The sequence below is a fragment of the Odocoileus virginianus genome, chromosome 32, assembly GCF_023699985.2.
Source record: "Odocoileus virginianus isolate 20LAN1187 ecotype Illinois chromosome 32, Ovbor_1.2, whole genome shotgun sequence".
Taxonomy (NCBI): Eukaryota; Metazoa; Chordata; class Mammalia; order Artiodactyla; family Cervidae; genus Odocoileus; species Odocoileus virginianus.
The window spans coordinates 20,232,293-20,251,030 of NC_069705.1; the positions used below are offsets into that span (position 1 = coordinate 20,232,293).

An 18,738-nucleotide genomic window follows, 5' to 3' on the forward strand; every position below is an offset into this window, starting at 1 on the left:
TACACAGAAGAACTTCTGCCATAAAGAATGTTCTTGATAACGCTACGGGGATTACAAAAAATTCACCTGTCACCATGCTGACAAAGAAAACAGGATGCATTTAGAGACAGATGATCCATGGATTTGCCGTAATGGAACAACAGCCAATAGCTTAAGTGGCAGTTGAGTTGTGATTAGCATTTGTCATTATTTTATTCAATACTTTGCAAGACAGAAACATATCAAGTCACTTACAAGTAAGAAATGGATGCATATATTCATTCAACAAAAACTCTGAACACCTCCCCACACACAGCTTGGGTATCATTTTGAGGCTGAGTCCTCCTACTGCCAAGTTCCCACAAGGATAGAAATTAGACACGTGAACTCTCATGACAGTCTGTACCTATGCTCCTTGGTACTGGTTTCAGTTTGGATGACACATTTCATTTTTGGTATCTGTGATTATTTGATTAATGTCTGTCATCTCACTAGACCATAAGTTCTACAAGGGTAGGAATTTTATGTGTTTTGCTCACCACTGTTTTCCTAGCATAGTGTCTGGCACATAATAGATGTTCAATGAATATTTGTTGAAGAAAATGAACAAATACTTTCAAAAGTTAGTGATAAGTGTTATAGGAGGTACATAGACAAAGACCACTAAAGTCTCAGGACAGGGTGATTAGTTCCAGATAAAAGCTGAAAGTTTTCAAAGAAGAGATAGTTTTGAAAGTCAGGAGATGGAATTAAACAATATAATCACATAGGCGAGAAGGAATAGGACATAAACAAGTAAAGTAGAAACAGAAGAGAAGAAAGTAGGTAAATAGAAGTGTTGCAAGACTGATGGTAGATGGTGGCTGCCAGTGGGATACGAAGGGCCAGGAGAAGCAAAGAGCTTGAAGATGAAACCAGGGGAGTCAGAGAATGCGATTCACAGAGAAATGCAAAGAGAAGATGGATGAGGTCATGGAGAGCATAGGACTTCAGATTCAAAATGTACCGCGGTCACTCCGCAGGGGATGACAAGCAAGCTGCTGGCAATATGGGTTGGGAGGTTTATGCAAAGACCAGCTCTTGAGACACCTTCACAGAGATTCTGCTTGCAGGCATCAAAGTGGATGAGGCTCTCCAGGGAACGATGACAGAGAAAAGCAGAGAACCAGGACAGGCGCTTGAGAAATGTTGACATTATCGGCAGAGTTATATTCTACGTAGTTCAGGAAGATGGAGAGGCCCATAAAACCCACTTATACACGCAGCTTTGTCTTCTGCTGCCCTGTTAGAAAAGCCCAAGGAACACCCCGGTATCCAGAATGGCGGCCACGTCCAAGGAAACAGTGCAGTTCCAACTCCATTGAATGGGAACAAAAATGAGCAGGGGCATTTCCGTGGGCTGGCATTCTGCTCAAGAAGAACATGTATCATCAGACTCGTGATTCTTCCCCTTTTAAATACAAAATGTAGTTTACATAAAAAGGAAATGTCAATTTGATTACTCTTGGGCATTAAGACAGAGATGCCCAAGCCAAGTTTCCCAATATAGCACGGCACTAGCAAACTATTCCAGAAGCACAAGCTATATCTGCTGAGCTCCTCTTGGTAGTGCCTTAAATAACATCATCGAGGTGTTATATGAGAGGTGTAGTTGGGTCCCCACAGAAAACCGTGCCTGGAAATACAACTCAACTCATCTCCATCCCATAGGGTCAGGAGTGTCAAGCTCAAACACAAGAAGGGGAGAACAGTTACTCAACATGTTACTTTTCCAATATTAAGTTCAGTTCAGTCGCTCAGTCCTGTCGGACTCTTTGCGACCCCATGAAGCGCAGCATGCCAGGCCTCCCTGTTCACCAACTGCCGGAGTCCACCCAAACCCGTGTCCATCGAGTCGGTGATGCCATCCAGCCATCTCATCCTCTGTCTTCCCGTTCTCTTCCTGCCCTCAATCTTTCCCAGCATCAGGATCTTTTCAAATTCAGTTCAGTTTCCAATATTGGGTATCCGCATTTTAAAGTCACAGGCCTCTGAAGATTATTAAGTTGTTGGACCAGGCGAAGGACCTGATAGAAAGTAGCGAGCCCTATTGTTACAGAAGGGGGTGGGGGGGGGGTGGCTGGGGAGGGAGGAATCTGTGTCCAACTTTCCGCAGAAACTTTCAACTTAAGTTCCATCCCTTCTTCTGACAGATGCGACTTTGATGGGTCTAGTTTTGCAGACTAGACGGGTCTTTTGGGTCACAGATTCCGCGGGCCTGTGAGTGAAAAGATCTGGAGAGTGCGAGCAGGGGCACCTGGGACTGAACCCCTCTGATCTCCGGTTTTGAAGATACCCAATGGGGACCTCTCGGTGGAGAAGGTGGTTGCCAGGATCAAATGAGAAAAGACGCGCTGAAACGTCACGCTGCTCTCACCCAGGTACGGCGTTGCTGCGCTCCAGGTGTGCTCGCCTCGGCCTCCCCACGGAGGACGGGCCGCGCCGGGAGGAGGCAAGAAGGTCACCCCCCTCCCCGGGCCAGGCGGCGCGGCAGAGCCTCACTTCCCGGGCGCGTTCGGGCGGGGCGTTCCCAGGGGACCGGGCCGAGAGGCGGCACTCCCCGGGCTCCGCTCTGCGCCCGCCGCCGCCCTCCCGGCCCGGAGGCGCCGCCGAACCGGGTCCCCAGGCCGCCGGAGCTCGCGCGCCGCCCCGAGAGGTGAGGGCGGGTCGGGGAGGCGGGGACAGAGGTGGGGGCGGGGAACCGCGCCGATCGTCCGGAGGCCCGCGAGCCCAGGGAAGCCCGCACCCGGGCCGCGGCGAGGGGAAGCGCTGGCGGAGGGACGGCCCGGGCTCTGCCCCAGGCCTCCGGGGGCCGCGCGGCAACTTCTCTTTGGAAGCCCCGGGGGCGCGCGGGCGCGCGCTCCCATGGGGGCACGCGCGTCCCCGGAGCCCGGCTCCCCCACGCGCCCTCCGTCTGTTTTTTTTCCCCCATCGCCTTCATTCTCACACTCTTAAGTAGGTCACCGGTTGGAAGTTACACCCGATGCAGCCCCTGGCTGTGATGCAAAGGCAGCTTTTTCCGCCTCGGCTTCGGGGTGTGGGGTGGGGGTGGGGGGGCGAAATGCATTGCAACTATTCGGTTCCCTAGAGCTGCCCGCCCCCATACCTCGCGGCCAGCGCCGGCGACCGTGGCGTTGACCGTGGTCCGCAGAGGGGGGAGGCAGGGAGCCTCCCTTCCACCCTAGTTGGGCCAGCCCCGTGCCTGCCCTCCCAGCCTCGGATCCGGAGGAGGGGGCGCGACAGGTCGCCTCCCGAGCTCTCCGGCGCCCGCGTCCCTGGTCTGACCGCCTGGGGTGAGTGCCTGTTCTTCCGCTGTCACTCCAGTCGCCGAGGGTGACCTGCTTACCTTGAAAACTTAGACGTGACCCGAACAGCGGAGCCTGGCGTGCAGGAAGGGACTGCGGGGATGGGCTTCGGATGTGACACCGGATAAATCAGAACCCAGAGCTGCAGGCGACCTGTTTCGTGTCTAAAGGTGAAAATGAATTTGTGTTTTCCTGGAGTACACGTGTATCTTTCCCTTTGGAGGCTATCACTTGGGAATTGATTTTTAACTAGCTGGAGGCGATAAACGAACGTAACTTGAAGCCAGAAAGTTTATCAGGGAATATTTTTTAGTTGATCTGGAAGAACTTATAGAAATAGTCCAAGCTGATGTCAAAAATACAGTTTAAGAAAGAATATCAAAACGGGACTGACAGAATTTGTGTAGTATTTGCTCTAAGTGTCCTTACATGTTATCTGAGTTCTTTGTGATAAATGTTCTAAGCGTGCGATGCATAGAAAGGGGGTTCGGTTGTGAAGAACTACTGCAAAGGTAAAGCTTTATATTGGCATGTCTGCATGCATTTAAATGTACACAGAATGTTTCCTGTGGGTGAAAAGCTAGAACGCAGCTATGTCATTTGAGTTTAAGGTTACTGGCAATAATACAGGTTAACAGTTGGCTTTTAACTCCTTGTTTCAGGAGCTGAACTACTATTATTCATGTGACTCATTAGCGCAGCGAATCCTTGACATTTCTGACTGATGAACGGTTAATCTGTCTTGAAGTTTAGGAAGGAACAATTGTAGGTTTTTCTGTCCTGATGCCCGGCTGGAAACGCAGTATGAAGGAGTCTCCAGGGATGGTGAGGGCTGCTCTAGAGCAGCTCAGAGGGAAAGATCATTTGAAGAGAATGAAAGCGACTCCCTGGTGGCCCCCTGATTGCCCATAACTTCTTTTAAAGTGGACCCTGACAGGTTGGAAAGGATCTATCTCCTCACCAAGGAAACTGCTCCAGAGGACTGCTTTCTTAATGCATTTGGTCAGATTTGAGGGGCGGGCTCTTTATAGACTCTTATCTTAGTTCAAAAGAAATCCTTTTCTAGGAAGATTCAATTAATGAAATGATGTTCTTTGGAAATACTTTGTCCTTTTGTGTGTCTGTCTTAATATAGCAAAAGCATCAAGGTTTTAATAAGATTTTACTTACTGGAGGGATGGGAAATGAAAAATGCTATGTCCTCATGGTTAACTCTGCCTTAAACCAGAGGGGCAGTGGTGGTGGTGGTGGGGGGGGGGGTGCTTTCCCAATACATCTTAACGTATATACGTACATCTCTGTGTACGTATATCTTCTAAAGCCAAATCCTAATGGGGATTAAGAGGACTGTAAAGAAAGTATTAATACTTTAAGTATTTCTGGTAGATGGAAACGGGGATATTTATATTCATTCCACTTGTAAAGAATTCATATGCACCTTTAGAAAACATGTGTCCAAAATTTGAGACATATTATGATGAACACATTATTATCACTACCTTGAAGAAGCAGAGATGGCCAGACAAACTTGGTAATAAACAGGATCTCAGTGCTGGGGAAGAAATGCAACTAAATCCTGTTTTTACTGCATGTTGATGTTCTGATTCGTATTTTAAATGGGAACTGAATCAGCTCTCACTGTGATTTAGCCCTTCTATGAAGTATCGTTGCGATTAAGCTGTCAGCACTTGCCTGTGTAGTCTTATGCTTATAAGCACAGATAAATTAGGACGCATTCTGAGGAGAGTGGCAGGAAAGGATGAAAACTGTGTGGTGATTTACTTAAGGACAGACAGAAGGAGCTAAATATGGAGGCTGATTCTGGTGCAGCTTGGTTGGTGGTCAGGCTGGAAGTTTGACTAACTGACCCACTGAACATCCCTTAGCCTGTGTGATTCTCTTCTCTTAATGTCATCGGACAGACTGAACCTCTAGCTAAGAGATGTCCAAGAGGAGTTGCACCACTCACTTTGGGTACTCCCTTTCCAAACATAGAAACTTCTAACCACTTGGAGTTGAGCTTCATCACCTGGACTGAATTGCCGCTCTGAACCATTTCCTCATCTGTGAAATGGGAATAATATTTCCTAACTAAGGTGGTGTGTGCATGCATGCTAAGTCGCTTCAGTGGTGTCTGCCTCTTTGTGACCCTATGGACTGTAGCCCACCAGGCTCCTCTGTCCGTGGGATTCTCCGATGCCATGCCTCCACCAGGGGATCTTCCCAACCCAGGGATCAAACCCACATCTCTTATGTCTCCTGCAACAGCAGATGGGTTCTTTACCACTAGCGCCACCTGGGAAGCCCCAGTAAGGTGGTAGTTGGGAGCAAATGGAATAACTGGTGTAAAATGCACATTGTGAGCTGTCTTACAAGAAAGAGAAATATTATGGCTTAAATCTCATCTCCTAGGACTGCAGAGGGGTTGCTGTGTAATTGATGGTAGAACTGAATATTTGGGTGACTCATTCTCCTGTCCTGGTAAACTTACTATACTTTTGTACAATACACTACAGGGTACAATAGACTCTTAGTAATCAGTGTTTGTTGGGGGGGGGGGGGGATTAGAGGCTTATACCATCAAGCCTGCATCTCCTCCCCCATGGACAGACCACTGGCTTGCCTAGATGAACGAATTTATGTGTGGTGGTTCTGAGAGGTAATGATGAGGTAGCAGGGGGAGGAAGGAGATGAAATTCTAAAACCAAATTTAAATCTTTTATAAACTAGCTTCTGTTAATGCCATTAAAGTGTGGTTCTCATAAAATGATAAGAGTCCATAGTTTTCTCCTGGGCAGGTACATATTTAGAAATGGAGTAGCTGGGGCTGAAGCAGCAATATGACTCATGCAGGGTTTTATTCGTTGAGCATCCCTAAGTCACCTGAGACACCAGGCTAAAGCCTTCAGGATGCAAGAAAAGCAGATGTAAACCCTCTGGAAGCATGGCTGCTGGTACTTCACAGGTAAACCTATCATTATACCTGTGCTGAGTGCTATGCAGGAAACACATCAAGGGAGGAGACGGGGAATTTGACCTGTGGAGGGAGGGAGATCAGGAATGTGAGCTTTAGGAAGTGATATTGGGGTTGGGAAGGATTAAAGCACAGTGAACAACACCTGCAGAGATTCTGTGCGCTTGCTGTGTGCAGGTTTCCTGATGAGGAGAGAGCAAGCAGCAGAGAGAACAGATATCTTTGCCGAGGGGGGCAGTGATGTGTGAGTGGGGCTTGAACAGCAGGCTGGGCTGGGAGACACGCTTGCTTTTCTTTTACATTAAGAATTACATCTCCATAGAGTCTTAATTGTTTTGTGTAAACAGCTTAGGATTTGTTTTTCTTACAGATTACTGAATTATAAAAAGCATACTGACAATCTTTTTTTTTTAAAGCTGCTCAGAACCTAAACCAATATTTACCATAATTGACTAGTTTGTCAACTCTTTGCATTATTAACCGTCTGACTTTAAAGCCATCTGGATTCATTTCCTTAAAAATCTAATAGATTTTTGTTTAGAATACATATTTTGTATATTTCCAGCTGCATGCATGCTCAGTCATGTTCAACTCTTTGCAATTCCATGGACTATAATTTCTAGCTACTAGATTTCTTTTTATCTATCTATCTATTAAGAGAAAAAACACTATGTATAGATGGACTTGCCAGGTGGCGCTAGTGGTAAAGAAGCTGCCTGCCAGTGCAGGAGATTTGAGACATGGGTTCTATCCCTGGGTCTGGAAGATCCCCTGGAAGAGGGCACGGTAACCCACTCTAATATTCTTGCCTGGAGAATATATGGACAGAGGAGCCTAGCAGGCTTCAGTCCATGGTGTCACAAAGAGTCGGACACAACTGAAGCGACTTAGCATGCACATGTGTATAGGATAGCTGTAAATAGACAAAACATATGTATTTATCCAGTTTGAATCTATCTATTCAAGAGCTGATGGACTTGCTTGATTTTCTCCTGTGGAAAGTGCCCGGAGTCTGCATCTGAGACCCCCTGAGCCCAGCTCTGTGACACTGACAGGGCAGCCGCCCAGGCCAGGTCACGTGAGGAAGCTGGCAGAGGACAGCTATCACCAGTGCCTGGTTTTATTTGGTTTGTTATTTCCTCTTCTCTTCTCTCTTCCCTTCTTTTTCCTTCCTCTCTCCCCTCCTTGTTATTTTTCCTTTCATGTTTTTCTTTTTTCTTTTTTTCTTTTTCTCCAAAGTCTCATGATTATTTCTAAGCCTTTATGCTGTGGCCTCATCCCCTGGCCCTAAGAGTGGTGCCAATTTGGGGAGTCCTTGGTGGCAGGGCCTGTGACCTCCCTGGTCCTCAAGGAGTCCCTGTGGAGGTCACAACCATTTTCCCTTTCGTGGTTCTCTCCAGGCTTAAACTACTGTCCTGGGCACTGAAGGCTGCCATCTTTCCTTTGTCTTGTTTTAATGTCCTGGTGCAGATAAGAAAACGATCCCAGCTATTCTAAGCAGAACGGGATTTCATATGGGAAGTTGGTGCTCACAGGAAAGCTGGAAGGAAAAACTGCTGCTTAGAGAGGCTGCAGGCTGGGCTGGAGGGGCGAGTCCCAGATAGCTCTGCGGAACTGGCCTCCTAGAGTTGCTGCCGTCATCGCCCAAGTCTGGAGGCTGGGAATCGAAGCCACCACCTGAGCTGCTGACATCAAGCTCACTCTCTGAGCTGTGTTCCAGTGATCAGAGAAGATGCTACAAAGCGCCACTTCATGCAGGGAGCTAGTAACGGAACCTGGTTACCAAGGACAGAAGCAAGCCAGCGAACATCTTCCTTAGACACCCTCTACCTCGCTTATCATCCAGGTCCTCTCACTTGGCAGAACCTGAGCTGCGCCCAGAACCCTGGCTGCAAGGGACTCTGGGAAATGTACTGATGGTTTTCCAGCCTAGAGACAGGGGAAGGCACACCTGGAGGAGACCAGAATGGATGCTGTGCGACACTCCCTTTCCAGCGCTTACTGGAAACAGATTTCATCAGAGACTCAGCTAGAATATTTCATTCAAAGCAGAGAGATGATATATTGTAAGAATCAAAAAAGGATCCAGTTGCTAACCAATTTGCATTTCAAGCAGATGGATGTTATAGTCATTACAGATGAAATTGCTAGAAAAAGCATCAAGCAAATAAGTCACTAAAATTCCTAAGCACCTACCCCTTCCTGTGGTGGTTCTATTTGAATATGAAATAATCTTCTTTTGTTTCAGTTTCGTAATCGAGGTAAAATACCAAGAAAATGATTTTTAAAAGCTCCTCCCCACCCAAGTCCCAGAAAGCCTATCTACTTAATGAAGAGCAATACAAAGGAGGAACAAGGGTCTGCTCAGCAATATAATAGCTTCTGGAAGGCTGGTTCTTTCATTAAATGAATTATCTGCGTTGCTGTGTTTCTACTGAATGTTTCTTTGCTCTGGACCTTTAATTTTTTTTTTTTTAGAGGATTAAATAGAGAAATGTCCTGTTAATTGGAGATTAAAATAAGAGTATGCTTGAATTCACTCTAATTACTTCATACTCTGAGCCTTGTCAGTTTTTTTTTTTTTTAGTTATTAAAGTAAATATGACTGAAAGTGAAAGTCGCTCAGTCATGTCCAACTCTTTGCGACCCCATGAACTCTATACAGTCCATGGAATTCTCCAGGCAAGAATACTGGAGTGGGTAGCCTTTCCCTTCTTCAGGGAATCTTTCCAACCCAGGGATTGAACCCAGGTCTCCCACATTGCAGGCAGATTCTTTACCAGCTGAGGCACAAGGGAAGCCCAAGAATACTGGAGTGGGTAGCCTATCCCTTCTCCAACAGATCTTCCCAACCCAGGAATTGAACCGGGGCCTCCTGCATTGCAGGCAGATTCTTTACCAACTGAGCTATCAGGGAAGCCCTGATTTGATGATCAAATATGATTCAGTCTTTACAATTCTTAAGTAACACATTATCATTTATTTGTACTCAGAAATTATATTAGCACATCTAGGTCTTGATTATTGAATGAAATCATTTTATATTTGCTTATGATATTTGAACCTAAAATTTAGAGAAGAGTAGCTGAGGGAGATGGAGTTACTTAGTGAATTTGTTAATCTAATACATACATAATTTCTAATTGATTTTCATGTCTCAAAAGGTGAGAATTCATTCAGAGATCTGCTCTGGTAGGTAATGAAAACATTTAAATGCAGAATTACAAATGTTGCCTGGGATAAACCACACTATCATATTATAGGTCCACTGATGACAGCAAGAGTTCAGCCACTCGGCCCCATGTCATCATAAATAAACACATCAAAATAAAAATAGTACTCTTTCTCTGTAAATGCAGCTTCAGGACAAATGCATTCTCTTCCACAGTGAGCCCCCAACTAAGCCCATTTACAGTATATTCTCAGGAAGGAACTGGTTGAATCTAACCTTAATCGGATTCACTGTGGGGAATAATAAGTGGTATTCACCTTTGTATGTTACAGTAGCACACAAATGACCTAATTGCAACTTGTCCCAACCCTCCTTTTTTTCTCTCTCATTCCTATTTGAGTAAATATGCAAGAGAAAAATCTGGCTTTTTCCTCCCTCTGGGCTATAAGCATGATGAGTTCTTGTCTTCAGCTATATGGAGCTTAAAGATTAAGTTATAGGATACAACTCTGTTTTGTTTTGTTTTTTTTAAGATTGAAAATCAAAATGGTCTTTTGATTTGCCAAGTGTATTATAGAGCAGAAGAACATCCAAATCTTAAATCACTGGCTAGGTCACTGATGTGCCAAGTTGAATCAGGGACCTGGGAAGAGAGAACATGGGGTTGTGATATATTTTTTAAGGCAAAATTTATATGACACACCCACAGCTAACATCATACTAAACACTGAAAATGGAAAGCTGTCCCTCTGAGATCAGGAACAAGGATGCCCACTCTCACCACACTTATTCAACATGGTATTGGAGAGAATTAGGCAAGAAAACTAAATAAAAAGCATCCAAATTGAAAAGGAAGAACTGTCACCATTTGCAGATGACATGATTTTATATATAGAAAACCCTAATGACCCCACCACAAACTATTAGAAATAATGAACTATTAGAAGTAAGGCCTCAGGGTGCAACATCAATATGTAAAATTGTATTTTGCATTTCTATACACTAGCAACAAACAAATATTAGTATTATGTGCTGCCAATGTGCACACTAACAACAAACTAGCAGAAAGAGAAATTGAGAAAACAATCCCATTTATAGTCACAACAAAAAGAATAATATATCTAGGAATAAATTTAATCAAGGAAGTGTAAGACTTGCACCCTGAAAACTATAAGACATTACTGAAAGAAATCAAAAGAAGACACAAAGAAACTGAAAGATATTACATGCTCATGGACTGGAAGAATTAACATTGTTAAAATTTACATATTACCTAAAACAATCTACAGGTTAAGTGCTGCTGCTGCTGCTAAGTCGCTTCAGTCGTGTCCGACTCTGTGTGACCCCATAGACGGCAGCCCACCAGGCTCCCCCGCCCCTGGGATTCTCCAGGCAAGAACACTGGAGTGGGTTGCCATTTCCTTCTCCAATGCATGAAAGTGAAAAGTGAAAGTGAAGTCGCTCAGTCGTGTCCGACTCATAGCGACCCAGTGGACCGCAGCCTACCAGGCTCCTCCGTCCATGGGATTTTCCAGGCAAGAGTACTGGAGTGGGGTGCCATTGCCTTCTCCGACAGGTTAAGTGCAATACCTATCAAAATTTCAACATTTTTCACAGAAATAGAACCAAAACCCCTAAAATTTATTTAGAGCCACAAAAGATCCCAAATAAGCAATCCTGAGGGAAAAAAAAATAAAGCTGGATTTGGTTTTAAATTATACTATAAAATTATACTGCCTGATTTTAAATTATACTATAAAAACACAGTAGTAAAAACAGCATGGTGTTGGCAGAAAAACAGACACACAGATCAATGGAACAGAATTGAGAGCCAAGAAATAAACCTATACACATATGGATAATTAATTTATGGCAAAAGAGCAAAGAACATACAAGGAGAAAGGACAGTCTCTTCAATAAATGATCTTGGAAAAACTGCACAGCCATATGCAAAAGAATAAAATTAATATTAGTCTTAAACCACACACAAATATAAACTCAAATTGGATTAAAGACTGATGTAAGACCTGAAACCATATAACTACTAGAAGAAAACACAGGCAGTATTCTCTTTGCAGTTGGTCTTAGTAATGTCTTTCTGGACATGTCTCCCTGGCAAGGAGAACAAAATCAACCATGAAACAAGTGGGCCTACATCAAACTAAGAAGCCTCTTCACAGCAGAAGAGGCTAACAAAATGAAAAGAGAGCCTAACAAATGGGAGAAGGTATTTGCAAATCATGTGTCCAATAAGGGGTTAATATCTAAAAAAATACTAAGAATTTATACAACTCAACAATAAAAAGCCAGACAACCCAATTAAAACACAGGCAGAGGAGCTGAAAAGACGTTTTCCCAGAGAAGACATACAGATGGCCAACAGGCACATGAAAATATGTCCAGTATCACAAATTATCAGACAAATGCAAATCAAAGCCACAATGAGGGATCACCTCATGGCCATTAGAATGGCTATTATCAAAAACACAAAAAATAACAAGTGGTGGAAAGGCTGTGGAGAAAAGGAAGCCCACATAGACTGTTGGTGGGAATGTAAACCAGTGCAATCACTTACGGAAAACAACACAAAGATTCTTCAAAAAATTAAGAAGAGCACTACCATATGATCCAGCAATTCCACTCCTGGATATTTATTTAAAGAAACAAAAACACTAATTCTAAAAGATACATATACCATCACGTTCATTGTACTACTTACAATGGCCAATATATGGAAACAAAGGCCCGCTGATGGATGGATGGACAAAGATGTGCTTTATGTACACAACAGAATATCACTTAGCCATAAAAAGATGCAGTCTTCCATTTACTACAACATTGACCTTGAACATATTATGTTACCATAAGTTAGATGGAGAAAGACAAATACCATGTATTTTCACTCTTACGTGGAATATAGAACAAAACAAAATAAATGAACAAACCAAAATAAAAAAACCACAAACAAACATACAGATACAGAGAACAGAGAAGTGGTTATGGGGTGGGAGGAGGACAAAATGGGTCAAAGGATCAACTGCACAGTGATAGGAAACTAAACTTTTAGCGGTGAGTACACTGCAGTGTATACAGAAGTCAAAATATAATGCTATACACATGGAATGTATATAATGTTACAAGCCAGTATTACATCAATTTTTTTTTTTTTTGAAAAGAGGGTTTTAGTGTTTAAAGAAGTAAAGAGTTCATACAAATAGAGGGCTGCTTTTGGTACTCCAGTCACTGTTTGCCAAGTAATCAGTAATTTTTTTTAAATGTGAAGGGCATCAAGGAAAGGCAAACCTTATTCTGATCAAGGATTTCAGTCCTATGACCACATGAAATTGAATTCAATTCCAAGAATCGGCTTGGAAGCAGATTTTACCCCAGAACCGCTAGCTGACAGCTCACCCTGGCTGATTATCTTGATCTCAGTCTTACCATAGTCAGAGCGGAAAACTCAGCCATGTTGTGCCAAACATCTAACCAACAGAGTTATGAGCAAATAAATAAGTGCTGTTTTAAATTAAAAACTAAAAATATTAGAGACTGGAGCATTCTCCAGGACACCGTGTTTATAATTAGAGTGATTCTAGAAAATGCAGGCACCTTCTAAATGTTAAGACGTTTCCAAATGAAGATGGCAATGCAATGATTTACACAATCATGAAATAGAACCAGGGTGATCACGTGACTTACTGTTCAACCTGGGACACTTTTGACAGCAAAAACGGGGGGCACTGCAGGCAGACCTTGTTATATTGTGCTTCATTTTATTGCACTTTGCAGATTTTGTGTTGCTTACAAACTGAAGGTTGGAGATAGCCCTGCATGGAGCAAGTCTGTCAGTGCCATTTCTCCAACAGCGTGTGTTCACTTTGTGCCTTTCTGTCACTTTTTGGTGGTCTCACAATATTTCACACTTTTTCGTTGTTATTATATTTGCTGTGTTGATCTGTGATCAGTGATCTTTGATGTTACTACTGCAAAAAGATTAAGACTCACTGAAGGCTGAGGTGACAGTTGGCATTTTTAGCAATAGAGTATTTTTTAGTTAAGGTACATACATTTTTTATACATAATGCTATTGCACACTACAATATATTACAAACATAACTTTTATTGTAATGGGAACCAAATTTCACGTTCTTCACTTTATTGCAATATTTGCTTTATTGTGGTGGTCTGGAACTGAACCCACAATATTTTCAAGGTCTGCCTGTATTAATGAGTGCTCTGGGGAAAAGAAGCATGGGTGGGGACTGCCCCAGCAAGCCTGGACTTAAGATCTCACCCACGATTAAGGTGTTGTGTAGCATTATTGCATTAATTGCAATCGTGACTTTCATAAAACTTATCATTTTAACCATTTTTAAGTCTATAATTCAGTGGCAGTTCACACTGCTGTGCAATCGTCATCATTCATCTCCAGAATGTTTATCATCTTACAAAGCTGAAACTACACCTATTAAACAGCAACTCCCCATTTACCTCTCCTCCCAGCTCCTGGCAACCACTGTTTCTACTTCCTGTTTCTATGAGCTTGACTACTCTAGGTAACCTTATATTAGTGGGATCACACAGTATTTGTCCTTTTGTGACTGCCTTATTTCACTTAGCAAAATATACATTGATGCTGTAGCATATATCAGAGTTGTACTTCTGTTTAAGGCTGAATAATATTTTTCTGTGGCTCGGTGGTAAAGAATCTGCCTGCCAATGCAGGAGATGCGTGTTTGATTCCTAGGTTGGAAGATCCCCTGGAGGAGGAAATGGCAACCCACTCCAGTATTCTTGCCTGGAGAATCCCACGGACAGAGGAGTCTGGCGGTCCATGGGGTGGGTAGCAATAGAGTTGGACACGGCTGAAGTGTTCTTCTGTGTGTATATACATATTATGTTAATTCATTCATCTCTAAGTGGATACTTGAGTTGGTTCCATCTTTGGCAGTTGTGAATAATGTTGCTATGGACATGGGTGTGCAAATCTCTCCATAAGCCCTTGCTTCCAGTTCTTTGGGATATATATCCACCATATCGATTTTTAAATGAAGTTAAAAATGGAAGGGGAAAAAGAACATTATTTCCTGTCAGGATCTTTTTCATTATACTTCTCCAGCATCATACTCTGTTGGGTGAAAGTCCAGCACTGTCTCTGCAGAATCCATCAGAGAAAGGAATCTGGGATCATCTAAACAAGCTACCTGCTGATAAAAGCACCTAGGATTTCGAATTCCATCCTCATACAAGGAAGCTAGCTCTCCTGTCACAACTGTCATAATGCGCTGACCACAGATGTTTCGAAGAAAAAAGGCATGGCATCTAGAATGTCAGCACTGGAGTCAGGGAATAGCCTCCAACAGCACAAATAACCAGAGGATCAATGGCATAAGGTCAAACAGAACTAGTCCACGTGACCAAACACATAACCCAGGGGACCATGAACTTCCTGGAAACAGGCAACAAACCAATAACCACCTGTTGGCTTGGAAGCTGAGACAAAATGAGACAGGCAGCAGAATGTGGTCCTTCTACATAAGGGGAAAAATATTCTTCCTTTGGCCATGGAAGTAGGTAATAATGTCAAGTTAGGGGGCTTGGGATGGACATGTACACACTGCCTTATTTAAAATGAATAACCAACAAGGTCCCACTGTATAGCACACGGAACTCTGCTGAATGTTATGTGGCAGCCTGGATGAGAGGGGTGTTTGGGGGTCAAGGGACACATATAAATGTATGGCTGCATTCCTTCACTGCTCACCTGAAACCATCACAGCATTATTAATCAGCTATGTGCTATGCTTAGTCACTCAGTTGTGTCCAACTCTTTGCGACCCCATGGACTGTAGCCCATCAGGCTCCTCTATCCATGGGGACTCTCCAGCCAAGAATACTAGCTGAATGGGTAGCCTATCCCTACTCCAGGGGATCTTCCCAACCTAGGAATCGAACCAGGGTCTCCTGCATTGCAGGTGGATTCTTTATCAGCTGAGCTACCAGGGAAAGCCCTGATTCATCGGCTATACCCCAATACAAAATAAGAAAGTTAAAAAAAATGCATCTGATCTCAACTTATTAGTCCCTTTACGAAAACTGTTGTTATTTAGTCACTCAGTCATGTCCTGACTCTTTTGCGACCCCATGGACTGTAGCTCGCCAGGCTCCTTTGTCCTGGGGGTTCTCCATACAAGAATCCTGGAGTGGGTTGCCATTTCCTCCTCCAGGGGATCTTCCCGACCCACGGATCAAACCCATGTCTCCTGCATTGGCAGGGAGATTCTTTACTGTCTGAGCTAACAGGGAAGACCTTTATGGAAATAGAAGTATTAAAATATGACCTTTCATTTGAACTTTTTTAACTTGGTTTCCATTGGGAATTTATAGATCTGGACAGTAATACTGACATGTCTGGAACAAACAAGGAATTGCCACATTTGCTGGATGGGAATTGCTCCCTCTCTTGAAGTCTCACTGGCAGATACCAGCCTTCTGTGGAGTCAACCAAGAAATCTCATTCATCTGTAATAGCAGACTTGAAGAAACTTCGTAAACTTTTGGTGATCAGTAGTAACTGAGCTTCAGAAAATACATCTGCAGAAGTTACCTGCCAGCCAGAGACGATAGCTGAGAGCCCAACAGTTGTTAAGGAGCATTAAGAAAAGAATACCCAAAGTGAGTATCTCATGGGTGCCAAAAATGAACAGCATCCACAAGTCTGCTTGCATTAGACCTCACTTGTATTGCTGAGTACCAAAAAATTATCAGGCAAATCCACACAAAAACCTGTACATATATGTTTATAATGCAAACATCCCAAATTCACAAATAGTCAAGATGTCCTCCAATAGGTGAATGGATAAACTGTCTGTTCATACAGTGGTATACTAGTCTATAGTAGTTTTTGTTTTTTTTTTTTTTGGCTGTAGCATGCACAACTTCCCTGACCAGGGATCGAACCCATGCCCCTTCCATTGGTGGTGTGGAGTCTTAACCACTGGGCCACCAGGGAAGTCCTGGAATATTATTCCATGATGAAAATATCTATGGAGCTACAGAAAGACATGGAGAAGGAACTTTAAGTGCATAATTGCTAAGTAAATAAACCAGGCTAAAAAGGCTAAATTCTATATAATCCCAATTTTTTGACATCTGGGAACAACTACAAAGACAGTAAAAAGATCAGTGGTTGCCAGGGGTTTTTGGTGTGGAAAAAGAGGTGAATTAAGTGGACACAGAGGGTTTTATGGCAGTGAAACTATTCTGCATGGTATGTGGGTAATTGTGGATACATGACATGTTGCATGTGGCAAAACCCATAGTACACAATAATACAAACTGTGATGTCTACTACCTACTATGGACACTTATTAATAATAATGCATCACGATTTGCTCATCAGTTGTAACCAAAGTTCCACACCAATGCAAGCTGTTAATTTTTAAATTACCTAAATATTTTAAAAAACATAGGTACTTAATATGCTAGAGAAGAAAATTAGGCAAGGTTACCTTCAGCAAGCCAGGTAATGGCATGTCAGGGAACATGGGTCAATTCAGGGAAATTAATAAATGAGAGCATTTCTGTCATTGCAATCCCAGCTGAAACATTTCACAAGTGGCACTTACCCTAGGCACAGACATTTAACCCAAGCTTTTAGGAGATGAGGAAGATGTACTCAGTGAGACTTCTGAGCAAACTACTTCTTGCCATCCAGTTGAATATGGGTTAAAGACTAGGACCAGAGTCCAGAGAATCCACTGACAGGCAGGCCTGAAACCAGAGAAAAGGTCACTTTTGAAGCTGTTAAGGCCGTTCATCATCAAGGCCCTCCAACCTTCTGCCATTAATTTTTCTTCCTGCAGACACTGCCTGGATTCTCCAGGCTGACTTTCTTCTGCAGGAAGCTCTTGAGGCTTTGCATCTAGTTGGCAGAAATGCAGACCTACCTTTTCTTGTTTCGCGAGCCAAGAATGTTATATTTCCCACATGACCATGAAAAATTGGGCCAGATGATCCGCCATTCCCTTGAAAAAGCTACATAGACACACATGCACATCCATATGTATGCAGAACATGTATAAACCTCCAAGTGGAATGTTCAGCCAGATATTTTTAAAGTCATTTATGTTAGATAATCTGTCTATTCTACTTGTTAAAATTTAGGCCTTTTGAGATGCAGTGGAAGTATGTGCATACAGGAGATGTTTATTCTCATTAAGATGATTATATTTTGGATATGTTGATGGTTTTATGTATAACATACCACTTTAGGATGATAGCGAATGTTCAGAAAGCAGAAGTTACTAGGAATCCCACTACAAGTGCTGTTAAAAACAGAAGACTGTATTATAGGCAAGTTATGCCCTGGGGACTCAACTGTCAAGTTACAAACTTTTAACCACATAGTCTGGTGCTCTGAATGATTCCCAGGGTTTTGTGTATTATGATTTGTCCATTAAAAAACAGGAAATTGAAGGATGATGGAATAATTTTTAAAATGAAGGAAAACTATGTATTTTGACACAGAAAATTTTATTACAGGTAACAGTAATCATTAAAGTATTCATTCAGGTTATTGAATACTTTCTGTACCAATTAATTTAGTTAAAGCTGTGACTACTTTAGTGAGATCTTGGATCTGTTTGTTTAAACTAGACCACAGCGTGGCAGGGTAGACCCCTGCCCCTGCAGAATTAGTACAGGAAGATGTTAGTCATTCAGAAACATAATTATATAGTTTTCTTTTATTTAGGCATTGGCTCTCAAGTATTTATAAATGACACCAATGGCATGCATTTTCACTGTGACCCAGAGCTTAAATAAACCTCACTCCACACACAGCTGACATTTTCCTGGCCTGACCATGCCAGCATCACGGTCCTCCCTCGCTGTCCTTACGTCCTGCAGCCATTTCCTTTCAAGCCTTCTTAGCATCCTGAACCCTTCGCCTGAGCGGCTCTGAACTGAGGCTTCGTGCTTGACAGATAGCCACTGGCTTCAGAAAGAATATATTCTAGTCCACATACTAACAGTGAGACCCCCAGGTCCCAGCAAAATGACCATCCCATGAATTCAACCACAGTTTCTCTCCAGGATGGCGTTTCTCTGAAACCGAGCGATGGAAACAGGTGGAGGATGACCCGAGAGACCTTGGTGATGGAGTGTGTCGCACGGCAGCCAGGCTGCGATGGGTTGAGAGGAGACTGGAGGACAAGCAGACAGATGGGACTCAGGATCCCTCTTGCAAAGGAAGGCGGAAGATGAGA

The 18,738-nt window shown here is 43.2% G+C and overlaps 1 protein-coding gene across 7 annotated transcripts in view; it reads left to right on the plus strand.

Annotated features, from left to right (window-relative positions):
- Positions 1 to 2,585: 2,585 nt before the first annotated feature.
- TRMT9B (tRNA methyltransferase 9B (putative)) overlaps positions 2,586 to 18,738 on the plus strand; it is a 71,208-nt gene continuing 55,055 nt past the window's right edge. For 3 of the 7 annotated variants that reach the window (XM_070459957.1, XM_070459958.1, XM_070459959.1), the window contains exon 1: positions 3,083 to 3,493. The gene's annotated coding sequence lies outside the window, so the exon portion shown is untranslated. Of the gene's footprint in view, positions 2,675 to 3,082; positions 3,494 to 15,856; positions 16,145 to 18,738 lie in introns of those variants that run through there. The other 4 variants (XM_070459955.1, XM_070459960.1, XM_070459961.1 and 1 more) reach the window with 4 other exon arrangements.